The 14,261-nt window shown below is 44.5% G+C and overlaps 1 protein-coding gene across 6 annotated transcripts in view; it reads left to right on the plus strand.

Annotated features, from left to right (window-relative positions):
• The window catches only part of FGFRL1 (fibroblast growth factor receptor like 1), a 168,191-nt gene that overhangs the window by 49,194 nt on the left and 104,736 nt on the right, over positions 1-14,261 (plus strand). The gene's annotated exons all lie outside the window — the stretch shown is intronic.

Here is a 14,261-nt window from a genome sequence, read left to right on the forward strand (position 1 = left end):
GCCTTCCTCGCCTAAATCCAACAACTGTAAACAAGCCACTTAGCCAAAACATAAAAGATGGTGTAAGTGGAAGTTATGCCTTCCCTTAGGGTTTTCCATCAGAGGGTCTGTTTCCCTGACATCCAGCCCTGGGATGGGTGGATGACATCCAGCCTGCTCTTTTGTGAGCGATTCCTGCGGGAGGTCTGAGGAATTTTGAAGCTGTCAGGCTGTAATACCCTGGGTTTAGCTTTTTCCAGAAAGCACACTGTTTTCCAGAGAGCGAAGCCAGATTGCTGGTTTAAAGCTGCTGCATTTCACCAAAAGAATGCTGATTATTTCACAGTCATGCGAGCGCCTGACCGGTAAAACGTGTGGGCAGTCTGTCCACTTTTCTTTTTTTTTTTTTTATTTTTTTTTTCCTGTTTTCTCACCGATTTGGCTTCTTAGGACAATGCCTGAAGATCTTTTGAGAGGGCCAGAAAAATCTGCTGACGGCTCACGCAGCTGATTTGACCCAGAGCGCCTGCTTGGCTGAGCAGAAAGATGACACTGCAGCAAAAATGTTACTTTAAGGGAAAAGAAAACAGGCACAATGCTCCTGCCATTGTTCCCAGGCTCTGTTCTGGTGCCAAGCTCTGCACTTAGGAAAACACAGAGGTACCAGGTTTTAACCTTTTGCCTGCTTCCCGCAGGTGTTATCTTTTGCTCTGAATAGGCAGGATGAGGTCCACAAATCACATTCAAGCCTCTAGCAGCCCCGCTGGCTATGAAAAGACAACTTTTAGTGGGTTTTGTAGGGAGGAGGGTAACAAGATTTTCAGCAATGAGAGTAATTAGCTCAATTTTATTCTAGGTTTCAGTGTAACATTGGGTGAAGCCACTGGTGTCTTCTCTCCCAGCACTGAAAGTAAATGGAAGTAGTTTAGTGCTGGGATATCCAGCCTATGATGCAGGTGTCTCTTTTTTGTGATTTAACTATATTTTACCACTGCCAAAGAAGTAAAAAAAAAAAAAAAAAAAAATCTGAAATGGCTTTGGTGAGGCTCCCATTTAAATAGTTATTGTTTTGAGTGAAAATGGTTTGTGGAAGGAGAGCAAAGTGCTCTGACTTCAAAGCTTGTCATTGTAAAGAAATCTGATGGTGAGTGGTCACGCATACCTGAACGTCACTCCTACTGCAGCAAAGCCAGAAGTGCTGGCAGGCAGCCTGGTCATGTTCCCATTGCAGGCAGGGTGAGAGATCCTCAGCTGGTGTAAATCACAATAGCTGGATTTAAGTTGGAGATTTCTTTTTAAAAAACTTACTGACTGCACTGGGGGCTGAATCAAGCTCCTTATGTGAGTCGATGGGAGCGTCTCAAAACCCTCTGATCCTATTATTTGTTCAAATCTTAGAGAAACCCTTTGAGCCTAAGAAAATTTGGTACACGTAGAAGCAGGACTTGTGTTTTTATTAGTTTTCCTAGGCTGCCTTGCCATCCTGTTGCTCTTAACAGGACATTGATAACTGTCCAGGTGGTGTTTGTACCCCTCCTATCTGCCTCAAGAAACTGAAACTGCTCCTTCAGCCCTGCTGAATTGTCATTTTTTGGATCTACTGTCCACATTCCTGAAACCCAGCTTGTGCCATTCTAGGCCATTGGGACAGAGTGATCAGAGTTCAGCAATGTGTCTCCCTGCAATATCTGAGCAGTCTTGCTGTTCAGCTGGTCACAGACAGACCACAAACCGTGTTTTTCCTCCCCAGGAGGTAGCACATGCAAGGTAGGAGGCATGCAAACTCCTACCCTGCAGGTCAGGTAGCTCCATCATGCAAGGACGATGCATTTGGCAGGGATAATGCAGCAGTGATGACAAATGGGTGCCTCTGAGTATTTAGACAGTGCCTGAAAGGCAGACAGATTATCTCAGAAGCACCTCAAGCTAATCCTGCTCAAGAAAACCAGTTTTTCTTAGCCTCTCATCTACCTGCTGAAGCTAGGGTGGATTTGGCGTGCCTTGTTTTTGAAGAAGTGGAGAGTAAGATGACATGCAAACCGTCTGTTCATGTCTGGAGACTGGATTTCTGAGTGTAGAAAAATTGGAACACTGGAATCTAACATTCACTGGCCAGTAGTCATTTTTAGTGTGAACATCCTCCTGTGCACTTGGAAAAGAGAGCTGTTGATGAACATCCACTGCCACAAAGCAGTGCTCAGTGTTTTTGTCAGTGGGCACTGTGTGTTGTTCTGCACTGGTCATGCTTTATGAGAGATGTGAAATGATTCAAATTTTGCTTCTTAGCCTCTTTTTTGAGCCTCTTTGACTTATCAACAAATACATCAGAGGTGATGTGCACCCAAGTGGGAAGATGCTACAGGAGGAGCTGTTATTACAGCTGCCCAAAGGATGGCAGATCTATCTTCCATTGCTTTTCTGACACCAAAAAAACCCTCGACCGTTCTGCACTGGAACGAACCCAAAACGTTTCACTTTATTTTCCCCCACGAGATGGAATGTCAACAGAATGTCCCTCTTGGCCTGAAAATCTTGACCTCTTCCATTCCTCCTGGCCACTGCACGAGTTCATTGAAGCACACAGTTACTTACCCTGCTTCTTCAGGAACAACCACCCGAGGCCATCCTGGCAGTAGGAGGTTCAGCTATGCCTGTGCAGCGTGTCCTGGATCCCAGTGACCTCTCCTCTGGGAGATGCATTCCCACGTGAAGCTGTAGCTCAGTTTTTTGCCCAGATTCTCCTTTTTTTGTAGACTAACCCATTAACTGTCACTTAAGCACCCCCTGGCCCCCATCTGCGAATCATAGTTTAAATAAACATCAAGCCATTTCCCACCCACTAAAATAAATCTTCTAGCACTCTAGCTGGCGCATTCAGGGTTGTTTTTGTCCTTGCTGGTTTTGTTGTCAGGTCATGCTAACCTGACCATAAATGTATATTTTAGTGGAAGGCAACGTGAGGCTGATTCTTCAGCTGATGTTCAAGGCTGAGTTACAATTGATTAAGTGCACAAATTTACTTTAAACAAGCATCTGTGACTTTTTAAAGTGACTCAATACCTAAGGACACAGTTTCAAGAAACAAGATGGGCTTGCATGAACCTGTTGGGGTTGGGGGGAGTGGAAAAGAAGAGAGAAAAAAGGCATAACCTGTGCTGTTACAGGGCTCTTTGGTAATGATGTTAGCTAGGATTGTTCTGGTGCTTTTTCCTTTTGTGAAAATCGAGCCACTTCATTAAAAAAAAAAAAAATAGAGAGAAAAAGAAAAAGATAAATACCAGCATCTCCATTATATAGATGGGGAAATGAGGCAGAGAAAGATGAAAGGACTTTGGCCTATTCATCCCACCAGGAAAACAACAACATCCAGGTCAGCCAAGTCCCTGTCTTTACACTTTGGTCCTTAGGCTATGGCTGTCTAAGTACCTTGCACCTGTGTAAATAGGGAGGCAGGTGCAAAGTCCCTGTGCTGTGCCTCGGGAGGGCAGGAACGCGAAGAGACGTCCTCAGAGGGTGGCTGAGCAATGTCATTGTCCTCCCTTCCCTCTGTTCCCTGCCCCAGGCAGGAGCTGTGTCCTCCCCGGGCAGCAGGCATTGCTCTGGCAGTGTGAAAGCATGCAGTCAGCACCAGAGATTTCATGCTCTGCCTCCTGAAATCCAATATGAAGCAGTTGCCTTCTCTCCATCCCACAGGCTCATTACACAGCTCCGTGTGTGGCCTCTCCCCATAATTAACCTGAGGGGGTGACTTTCCTTTTCTAATTTGTAGGAAGTGGCTCGTGACATCTGTTGCAGCCCCGAGGCTCCTTCCTGCAAACCTTTGAAAGAAAAAGCAACACAAAGAGGTGTAACAATTAACCGGGTTGAGTCCTGGCTTTCAGAACAGCATCTTTCAATTGCTCAATGGAAATCTACTGAGAGCAGAAGACAGTGAATATTCTTTTTAAAGGGAACCATGGGCTTAAACCTCATGACAATTATCTTCATTTCTCTTCTTGTTAACGCTTCAGGGGAAAACTAACAAGCAACAACCAAGCTAAGAAGAGTTTTAATGTGTTTTGCTGTTTTATTCTTCTTCTCATGGTACAAAATTATAATAGTGCTCTTCTTCACGGTTCACCCTTTCTCCTTTGGAGACTTTCACTTAGCTGTTGCATCTTACCTTAACTGGGCTTGATACTGCAGGGAGCTCCCCTATAAAAGCCACTGTAGAGTTTGAGCCTGAGACTTTGGAAGTGAGAAACATCTTTCCTAGATTCTAAAGGAAAAAAGGATCATTTGGATTTTCTTCTCACAAGAAAGCTTTCCAGTTTTATCATTGTATTTTTGAATTAGGTGATGTTTTCACAGGGAAAAAATCCAAAAGAGACAGAAAGGTGCACCGGCCTATTCTGTGGAAGGGAAATCACTAGGGTGGGTGGGAAGTTAGTTCTTACCAGCCAAGCTAGTTTGAAGTGATGCTCACCCAATCTCACTTATTTGAGCTCTTTATTATTCTGATAAAGTCAATATTCCTCAGGGCATGAAGAGAGAAAAGCTGTATAGGTGCATCTGTGTGTGCATTAGAGCTGTGAGAAAATACCTAAGTCTTATTGACACAGATTTATTGCAATGAGATTTTTCTGATCTAGGCTGTGGCTGTTCTGAGAAACTTAAATTTCCATCCTAGTCCTAAAGCATTTTTTTACAGTAGATCAATTTTGATATCTTTTCATCCCAAATTTGTGCTTCCCCTCAAGTTGGCATCTTCTGACTGAAACGCAGGCAGCTGGAAATGGTTGGCTGTAATCTCGGCCGACCTCTTGCATAATGTGCTGCACAAAATCTCTCATGGTCCCTTCTGCAGGGTTTCTGCTGGGCACAGAGCATTAGTTGTGTGTGGATAAAAACCCTTTTAGAAATCTGTCTGCCCTGTGTTTGCAGCAGGCAGCTGTAGCTGCGTCAGGCAGCTCTGAGCTCCGCCAAGGCTGGTGATACCTTAACAGCAGTTTGTGTGTGTGTGTACTGCCGTAACAGCAATGAATGAAAAAGGCTTTGAAGTTGCTGGCTGGCTGGGGAGCAAAAGTCCCTTCGTCTTTCAGCACCAGTCGTGCTTGCCAGGCCATCCAGTGCTACTGAAAACCCCCTCCCCGCTCCTGATTGTGAGCGTAGTGAAGATGACTGATAATCAAAGTGCCATTTGCCTCCTGCTCTCCCTGCACAATGGAAGCAGCCTGGTGGGTCCTGCTGAGATTCCTACCTGTGTAAGAGCTTTTTAGGTTGATAATTCTTACTGGAGAGTTTTACAGGAAAGGAATCCCTTCCTGCACGGGCTGAGCTGCTGCTGTGTGAGGGCTTGCAGGTGAGTGGTGCCTGAAATTTTGAGTTTTGTGAAGCACTTTGTGCCAGGCTTGTCAGATTGTTGCCCCTTTCCCAGAGCAGTTTCAGATCCAAGAGCAGGGATTCTGCAGAGCTGAGTGCAATGTCTCCTGCAAAATCAAGAATCATCCAGTGTGATTAACCCAGGTCTAAATCCATGCTGTCTCCCAACTGTTGGCTGATAAGGGTGGACTGTGCCCTGCCACATCCAGGCCATCAAGTTGTCCTCTTGGGAATGGACCTGTGCCCCCACCCTGCTCCCTGTGCCCTGGAATAACAGCAGCAAAATCCCTACTTAGCCCTTGGCTCCCCATGAGTAAGGCTGGAGCTGTACCTGGGCTACAACGTGTGTCAGGGAAGAAACATTTCTCCTCACAACACTGCACAACTACAAGGGCCCTTTTAGTTTTAACACTATGTATTTGAAAGGTTTGCTTGGCAAAGAGCTGAATGGCCCCATGAGCTGTGTGAAGGGGAAGCATACTTGGCAGGAAATATATGGCTCTGTTAATAAATAACAAGGATTATGTGAATGCTGTGTAGGGGGCTACAGCAGGACCAGGCTGTGGGGATGCAGAATTGAGGGTTCTGTTCCAAGAGAAGGGGAGCTTTTGTGTGGGATGGTGATAAGGGGGTGTACCCAAATGTGTAATGTCCTGGTTAAAAGCTGATGGGCATGAGGGTTACAGAGAACAATAGTACAGAGAGCACTTGGAGCCACTGGAGCCTGGGCTCTGCAGATCTGTGGGTGAAAGGGCTCGGGGAGGAAGGGGAATCCCTGCCATGTACCTCAGCCTGTCATACTTTGCTTTGTGACCATCAGAAAATTATTTTGTTCCTTCAGAGTTCCTCCAGAAGTGCTGCCTGCTTAAGTTTTGGGAGGAGAGGAGAGGGTGGAAGGTCAGGGGACAGGAAAAAGTACAGTTGACATGTTGTCTTTGAGTGATCTGTGTCAGCTTTAGCCTCTAAAGCCCTGACCTGCCCAAGTGCTGATCTGTTGATCTCAGATTCACACTGCAATGCCTGTGTCTTGCTAGAGGGACTCTACTTGGGATTGCCTAAGAATTACTCAGAATTGCTCTTCTGATACTACCTTGTTATGCCCCTGGTACAAAATACTTCTTCCACTGCTCATCTCATTCAGTTTCAGGTTACTTTACAGGCACTAGAATAATTTCTTAATGCTGTGGTTGAGATAGAGATTTAAATTTAGACCTAAGTTAAAGGGAAGAAACAACATTAAGAAGTTGAGGTCCAAGCCTTCAAACTCAAATGTTTAATAATAGATGCCTAAATCTGCACAGGCATTTAAATTAGTTGCCTTGTCCTGATCTGTGAAGACTGTTAAGCAGTTAATTCTATTAATTTAATGTGAATTTAATAGGCAGGCATCCTCTGCTACTCACTGAGGACCATCCCCTCCACAGAGGGAACAGAGGCTCCAAGTAATTACAGAAAACCTCTGATTTCATCCTAGCCAAGTCTTGCAGCAGACCATAAAGCTGTAATGTTACTCTTCCCAGAACCATGACTCAGTCTCCAATACTCAGAAGGATATTAAGACATTTAAAAATTTGCATTTAGACACTGGTTACTTGTTTTCTGGCTAAGTGTTCAAATTCTCAAGCTTTCTACAAGCTTGTCAACACAACAGCTAAAAAATTCCTTAAGGTTCATCCTTTTGTGCTATCCCATGACTCCAGAAACTGTGACTGCTTGAAAACATACTAAATACCATTAACTCTGGGTGAAAAGAGCACAGCTGGCATCTTGAATGGTTTTTATGTAAGCCTTAAAATTACCAGCTTGGCTCTGCTGTTGTAAACTAAGGGCTACAAATGGCACCTTCTTGTTCAGTCACCTTTTTTCAGGAATTTTTTAAAGTCAGCACAGCCAAGGGAGTGTGAGGTCACTCCTCCTCGGCCCTGTGCCCCCATCTGCTATAAAAGCATGTAAACATGGATTGTAGATTTTTGTTTAACTGGGTGAGATGGTTTGGAGAGAACCAGCTGTTGTCCCTCCTCCCCAGAGAAGGTTTTGGGCTGACATAAGCCAGCAGCAGGGAAGGTGGATAGATGTGGGAGGGAGGTGGGGAGGGAGAGCAGATCCCACACCTCCCCAAACTGAATTACTGTCACTGCCAGGTCTGGAAGGAGATGGCAGCAGTTGACATAGGTTAAACACTGCAAGAGCAGGACAAGTGCTGTGGCACTGCGTGTCTCAGCTGTCTGCATGAGTCCAGTCCAGTGTCACCCAAGGCTCCCCAGAGTGACTCAAGGCTCCCCAGAGGTAGTGAATGGACCTTTAGCACCCCAAAATAAAAGCATGGCTGTGCAGTAGCCATAGAGCTTGTCCCTGGCAAAGCCCTTGGTGGTTGGTAATGAAATTCAGGGAATTCCAGACACAAATGCTTTGTCATCTCCCTGTTTTTATCTGGATGCCAGGAGCAACATGTGCAGAGGAATGGAAGATCCTGGAGGCCACGCAGATAGCTCTGCTCGGGGCAGCCTCCCAGCTGCCTGCACAAGGGAGGTCACTTTGCAGTGGCTTCACTTTCCCTGGAAGGGAATTGAGGGATAGGGACTTACCAGAAGGAAGGGGTGGATTTACTGGTGTGTTCATCCATTGCTGCATACCAGTGAAATGATAAGGCACATCTGGCACGAGGTCTCGGTGCGTTTCTTCCTCGCTGGCTGACGTGGGGAGCTGGTGTGCTGCCCTGCATTACAGCTCATTGGCTCTGGGTGTGCAAGAATGCACTTAATTTCTTTTCTCATTGACATTGCCATGTAGGGGAAGGGGTTACTTTTGCCTTTTAAAGTCTGATGTGCATGAAATCTTACGTATTCTGTGTTTAAGAGGAGCAGCTAGTGGCTGTTCCAGCGCACAGCTGTGGAAGCACCATGGAATGACATAACACCCATGAACTGCTACGAGACATGGAAGTTCAGGATGCTCCTGTATCACCCTTGGGTCTAGTTGAGAAATTTTGGAGATAACACTTGCAGAGTGCAAGATGCCAGCTCATCATAGCTGAAGTTTTGAGGGAATGATTGATTTTGGTCATTCATCAGGTTCATTTTAAAAAACCCAGCACTCGGCTATTATCATGTTTCACAACTGTGCCTGGGGGACTTTATCTTGGATCAGAAAAAGGCTAATTGTTGTACAAATAAAGAATGGTAGGAATAAAATTGTCTCCCAGGGAGGTTGTGATTGCCATTTACTTTCTTCAAATGAAATGTAAGATTGTCTGATTTGGCATAGTTTGGGTTTGATCTACAATTTAGGTTACTTTTTATAAAGAAAAAAGCTCGAAAAGTTAAAAAATGAGTAGCAGCTGCCAGGATTGAAATGAAACATTCCCAAACTGTTGATAGAACGTGATCAGATAGAAAAATGTTTTCAGATTAAAGATATTTTAAGAAAAAAAATTAAGAAAATGCTGAGGTTCTTACTTTTTGTTATTTTTTGTTGCCCCTCTTTATAATAAAATTTTTCTTTTGATATTGCACAGAATTATCTGGGGACTGTGAAACCATTTTTCTTTCGCTTTCTTCATGGCTGCCACAATTAGACAATGGCAAGGGGTTTTTGGGGTGTGGGAGCTTTTCCCCATGGTTTTTCTTACCCCACTCTGAGCAGAATTAGATGATCCAACACTAAAAACAGCTGAGTCCAGTGTTGCATTAGAGCACTGCTCTTGCTGCTACTGGCTGAACTTCACTGTGTGTTTTTTTGAATTATGGGGCCAGTTTTTGCAGTGTAGACAAGGCCATGATTATTCTCTGAATTTGGGGCTGGTGATGTCATGCTGTTGCAGAAAGTAGGCTCTGCATGTGCTAAAATAGCCATGTACTTCATGACACAGAGAGGGAGCCCTCGTGGCTGTGGAGTAACATCACACATTTCATTAATACAGTGCTAAAGTTCTACTTTCATGAAATATGTGGCAATACACACATGGATTTTTTGCACATTTTTTGATGTCACGTCCTGATGTGCAAAGAGATGGGATAAAATGCAGCATTTTTACATGCTGTTCATGTGTGCGTGCATATTCGTATGCAGAGGAACCGACTGTGAGATGCCAAGCTCTGCAATAATCTCAGTTAATTTATAAAAATAGATTTTAAATAATTTTTAGTCTCTTCAGTCACTTGTTGCATTGTTTAAACATCCTCTTTTGCCTCTGCCCTTTACGCTTTGCCTTCATTTCCAGCAACAGCCACTGCATTTTAGCACGGCCTGGATGGCTTGTTGGGCATTTCCAGGGTCAGAGGAGCTGGGTGGGGAGGTCAGCAGGAGCACTCAGGCTCTGCAGGCAGCAGCAGTGCAGTTGCTGCGTGGGTGTATCAGCAGAGGTGCATCAGCACCAGCCAGAGCACAGTGTACCTTTCTAAAGCCCTGGGAGAGGGGGGGAGAGAAGGTACACTCTCTGCCAGGCTTGGTGTCTTTCCCTGAACACCAGCCAGAGGTTCTCCAAGGCACACATTTTGGCTGCTGATCCGTGCAGAAGCCCTTAGCACCACACCTCTGCCGTGTCCTGCAGGCGCCTGGCTTTGTGCACAGCTCTGCGCTGCAGTTCAAAGAGTGGCACTGCAAATGTTCACCATCATTTTTGCATTTTGGAGCTGGGTGTGTTCCTAACACCCTGGGCTTGCAGGATGACACAGGCTTACTCACCACGAGCAGCGTGTTCACACAGGAACAGAGGGCTGGAGTCACTTCTGTGCGAAATCCTCGGTCCCGTGGGCTGTGTGGGCTGCTTTGCCTTAAGGCTGCTGCACAGAGATTTTTCCAGGTCAGATTGCTGCCCTTTAGTCCAACCTGGCTCTTGCTCAAGGGTGAAAATAGAGGGTTTCTTGTTCCAAAACAGCAGCAGAGCTGGTGGCCTCAGTCCAATGCACCTCCCCAAACCAGAGTTGGCACCTGTTTTCCTTACCTGTTTAGCCATGATTTATCCCACAGCCCTTTTCTGCAATGCCGTGTGGGTCTGGAGTTCTGCTGTCCCGTGTGTTGTGTGATCTCAAGCCAGACAGGGCTGAACTCTGTATCCTCCTCCTCCTCTGTCATACCTGAGGGCAGCTTCCCTGTCACAGCAGAGAAATGCACAATCTCTGTATAGATGCACTTTCCCCTCTGCTGTCAGTGATGTGAGTTCTGTGAGCACTGAAAGCACCTTAAAATAAGTATAAATAAGAGAATAGACTTATCTGTTGGCAATTTGTAGAGCCACTGAAAGTCTTCTCCTTTACACAGCATGCCACGTCTCCCTTCTTTGCTCATATCTCAAGTCTGAGTATTTTCATTTTGCTCTTTCCACATCCCTCCAGGAAAAAAAATAGTGCCTTGAGGTTGTACAGCCATGGAGTCACTCTCTTCCTCCTCATAGTACATGATTATCTGCCTTACATATGTCATTGAAACCACAGAAGATTAGGATTGTGAACAACTGCTGACAAGAAAAAGAAAGGTTTGTAGTACAGTCCTGGGGGAAAAAAGAAACAAAAAGACAAGAGAAAAAAAAAAAAAAGAAAAAGAGAAAAAGTAAAATAGAGGAGGAAAAAAAATAGAGCAGCTTCACATTATTTTGAAAGTCACTCCAAAGAAATCCCTTTCACTTGTACAATGATTTCTTCTCCTGGGACATCTGTCTGCAATAGCTGTCCTCTTCCTTTAAGTGGTTACATATTGAGAATGTGATGTCCTGCCAGAAGAGTCTTGATTGCTCTACTTCAGGCTAAATGAACTGGAAAAAAGAAAGAAGCTTTGTAAGACTGGTGCTTTCTGCTAATTGTTCTGCACAGAGACTCATGCTAGTGCTAGTCTGTGTGCCAGGTGAAAAACTCTCATGGCACAGTTATATTTCTTTCACACTTCTGTGCTGGAGGGATGTTTCTCTTTACCATACCTGAGTGGATTTAAAGGATGTGCAGATGTGGCATGTAGGGACATGGTTTTAGTGGTAGACTTGACAGTGCTGGTTTAATGGTTGAATTTGATCTTGAAGGTCTTTTCCAACCCAGATTGTTCTGTGACTCTGATTCTCTGATTCCACAGGCTGAGCTCCTCACGCTGAGCTGGTTCCTGTTCCTGCTGGAACCCTCAGAGTTGCAGCTGACATTTGGTGTGTGCCCACATGACTTCATGTCATGTCACCGTGTCCCTAACTTCTTAAAGTGATGGATTTTCCTTGTTTTACCATGACCTGCCATGCTGCTGCTCCATAAATCAGTGGTTTCCTTTTCTGTCTTGCACAAAAGAAAATTCTACTGGAAAATTTTTGGCCACCTATTGACCTGGTACACTGAGGCCTGCTGGGCTCCTCGTGCCAGACCATGGATTCACAGGAGGGAATTTACCCTGGAGTGGGGAGGCATCACCTGGTTGTCACAGCAGTGCACTGGGAGTCAAAACTGCGTTCCTGGTGCTGCTGCTACAGACTCACAGGGCAGCCTTGGGCAAGCCTCTCTCTCTCTCCATGGGCTGTGTTATATTTGCAGTGCAGCTGATGTGAAACAGGGCAGAGATGCCAGCAGGGATTCTGTCAGCAGTCGATGTGTGATGTACATGGACCCAGAATTTTCCTCTTTCTGATGTGTGTGAAACCACCAGACAAAGCTTTTTGAAGCAGCCTTTTTTAATTCATAGGGTGTCCTGTGTCATCCTTACGTGGTGAGGAAGCTATGTAAAGTATTGTTAGTCCTTAGGTTCTTGTATTCCTGAAGGGAACAGTGAGCAAGAACATATTCTAGAGAATTTCCCATGCACAAATGAAGCAGAAGGAATTGATTTGTTCATATTCAAGATGGCCTTTCCCCTTCTTCCCTAAATTTTGGGTTTTGGATAGTTTGAACCAGCACTTTTTTACTGTTTTGCCTTAATTTCTGTATTTGAAACACCAGATCACTATACCTCCTCTGTGCTGGATGTGCTCCAGCCTAAACAATCTCCATTCTGCTTGCTTAAATTCCTTTCTATAGTTTCAGCTGAATGTGGAATTCTTTTCTGCTCCTCTGCCTAAGTTGCCATGTGCCATTCCTCAGGGCTGTGGGACAGCTCATGTGTTCCTCCCTGGAAGTGGCAGCATCTCGGTAGTGTGTGAAGCAGGGTCTGTGTAATCCTTTGGGATCTTTCAGGATAAAAAGCTGCTCTATAAATACTGTATCATTTTCATTGTCATTCTGGATTCAGGAGTGAAATGATCCCACTTAGTTAAAGCAGGATGAAGTGTCTATTTTCATATTTGTTTAATTGAACCACTCAGCATGTCTGATAGTAATGGATTTATTTGAAGCATGTGGTTCTTATGAGCTGTTAAGATACCAATAGCATTTGGATTAGTCTTTTTGCCAAGAAAGCCGGGTCAATTCTTCAGGAGAATTAAAAAAAAACCCAAAAACCTAAAGCAAACTTTATTTTAGCAGTGTCTTGAATTTCACTTTAGGTTCCATAAATATTTGTCAGTGTTCCTTTTGTAATACCCATGAGAGCCCTTGGCAAGACATGGGGTCTATCTGCAGAACACGGAATATAAATAAATTCCCCAAACCATGCTGGAGAATTGGAGGTAACTTTAGCCCATGCAAGAGACCTGAAGCCAAGTGAAGGGGTGATTGTGGTTCTTGAATTGCTATTTGTCGAGAGAAGAGGGAATGAGAGGAAAAAAGGAGAAGTACTGAGAGAGGAAAACCTAAACATCAGGAGAAAGTGTGTGGGAGCCCAAACCAACCTGTGCAGGAAGGTGGAGGTCATTTACCAAGGCAATGACAGAAAAGTGGCTTCTGCTTGGGTTGCAGTCACTGTCTCCTCCTAATGCTTCCAGAAAAGTTAACAATATTTTCTCGTGCCCTAGAGAAAAGGGGCGGAAATTTTACATTTTTGATGAGGACTGGTAATGCCATCTGTTTCAGAAGATCAGGTCAAGAAAGCACTGGGGAGCCACCCCATGAGCCCCCTGCTCCCAGTTGCCTCTGAATTCCTTTGATATTCCCAAGATCTTGGTTCACTTCTGTGGTTTTCAGCACTATACCTAAGAAAAAGAAAAAAAAGAAGCCTGTGATGATTTCAAAGACTTGCCTATAGTTAAGTATTTAACCAGAGGTTTAGGGTGCAGGGCTTTTGATTTAAGAGCAAGCCGTGCTCTGTACAGTTGAGGGGGGAAATAGCTGAAATTTTATCCTATCCCTGACCACAGATTGAGATTACCAAAGCTGTACAAGAGCAGGGAGCCAGAATGAAGGAGGTGTATTGAAGGAAGCGGGACCTTGGCTTCTAGCAATGCGCTCTGGTTGCTGGACCAGCTCCAATAAAAATTTAAATTCAGACAAGCTGAATGCCTTATTTGTCTGGTTAAGGGGGAAGAAGGTGGGGATGGGTGAAGTTTTTCCTTTACCCCTGAATGTTAAAATAATGGTAGTAGGATGTGAGAAGTATATATTCCTTAAGAATCAACTATTGTAATACCAGATAGTTGGCAACTGTGGTTATTTTTTTTTTTTCTTCTTTATGTGCTTAAGCTGGAAAATTGCAAAGCATGGATAAATAGAGGTGTGAGAGGGGTTTTCTGAAGGAAAACCTGTTTTATAGTGAGATGGAAGCCTATCTGTCTACAAATTTAGAATACCCTACAAAATGCTTGACAACTTTGAGCTGCCTTAATATTAATGGGAACTGAGTGTTGCTGACACTTCAGAAGATCAGCGTGTCTCTCTGCATGGAGAATTTCCAGCAATGATCAATGATCTCCATACCAGTCTTCAGTTGTCTGCAAGTACTAAAAGAAAAGTATAAAAGAACCATTAACCCCATGATTTCTGCTTTCACAGACAGCTGTCTGGGGCCATGTAGAAGTTGATATTCTATAGCTTTCTATTCCTGCCACACTGTTCCTACGTATTGCTTTGGAAATGTGACTGAGG

The sequence above is a fragment of the Cyanistes caeruleus genome, chromosome 5, assembly GCF_971803275.1.
Source record: "Cyanistes caeruleus chromosome 5, bCyaCae1.hap1.1, whole genome shotgun sequence".
Classification (NCBI taxonomy): domain Eukaryota; kingdom Metazoa; phylum Chordata; class Aves; order Passeriformes; family Paridae; genus Cyanistes; species Cyanistes caeruleus.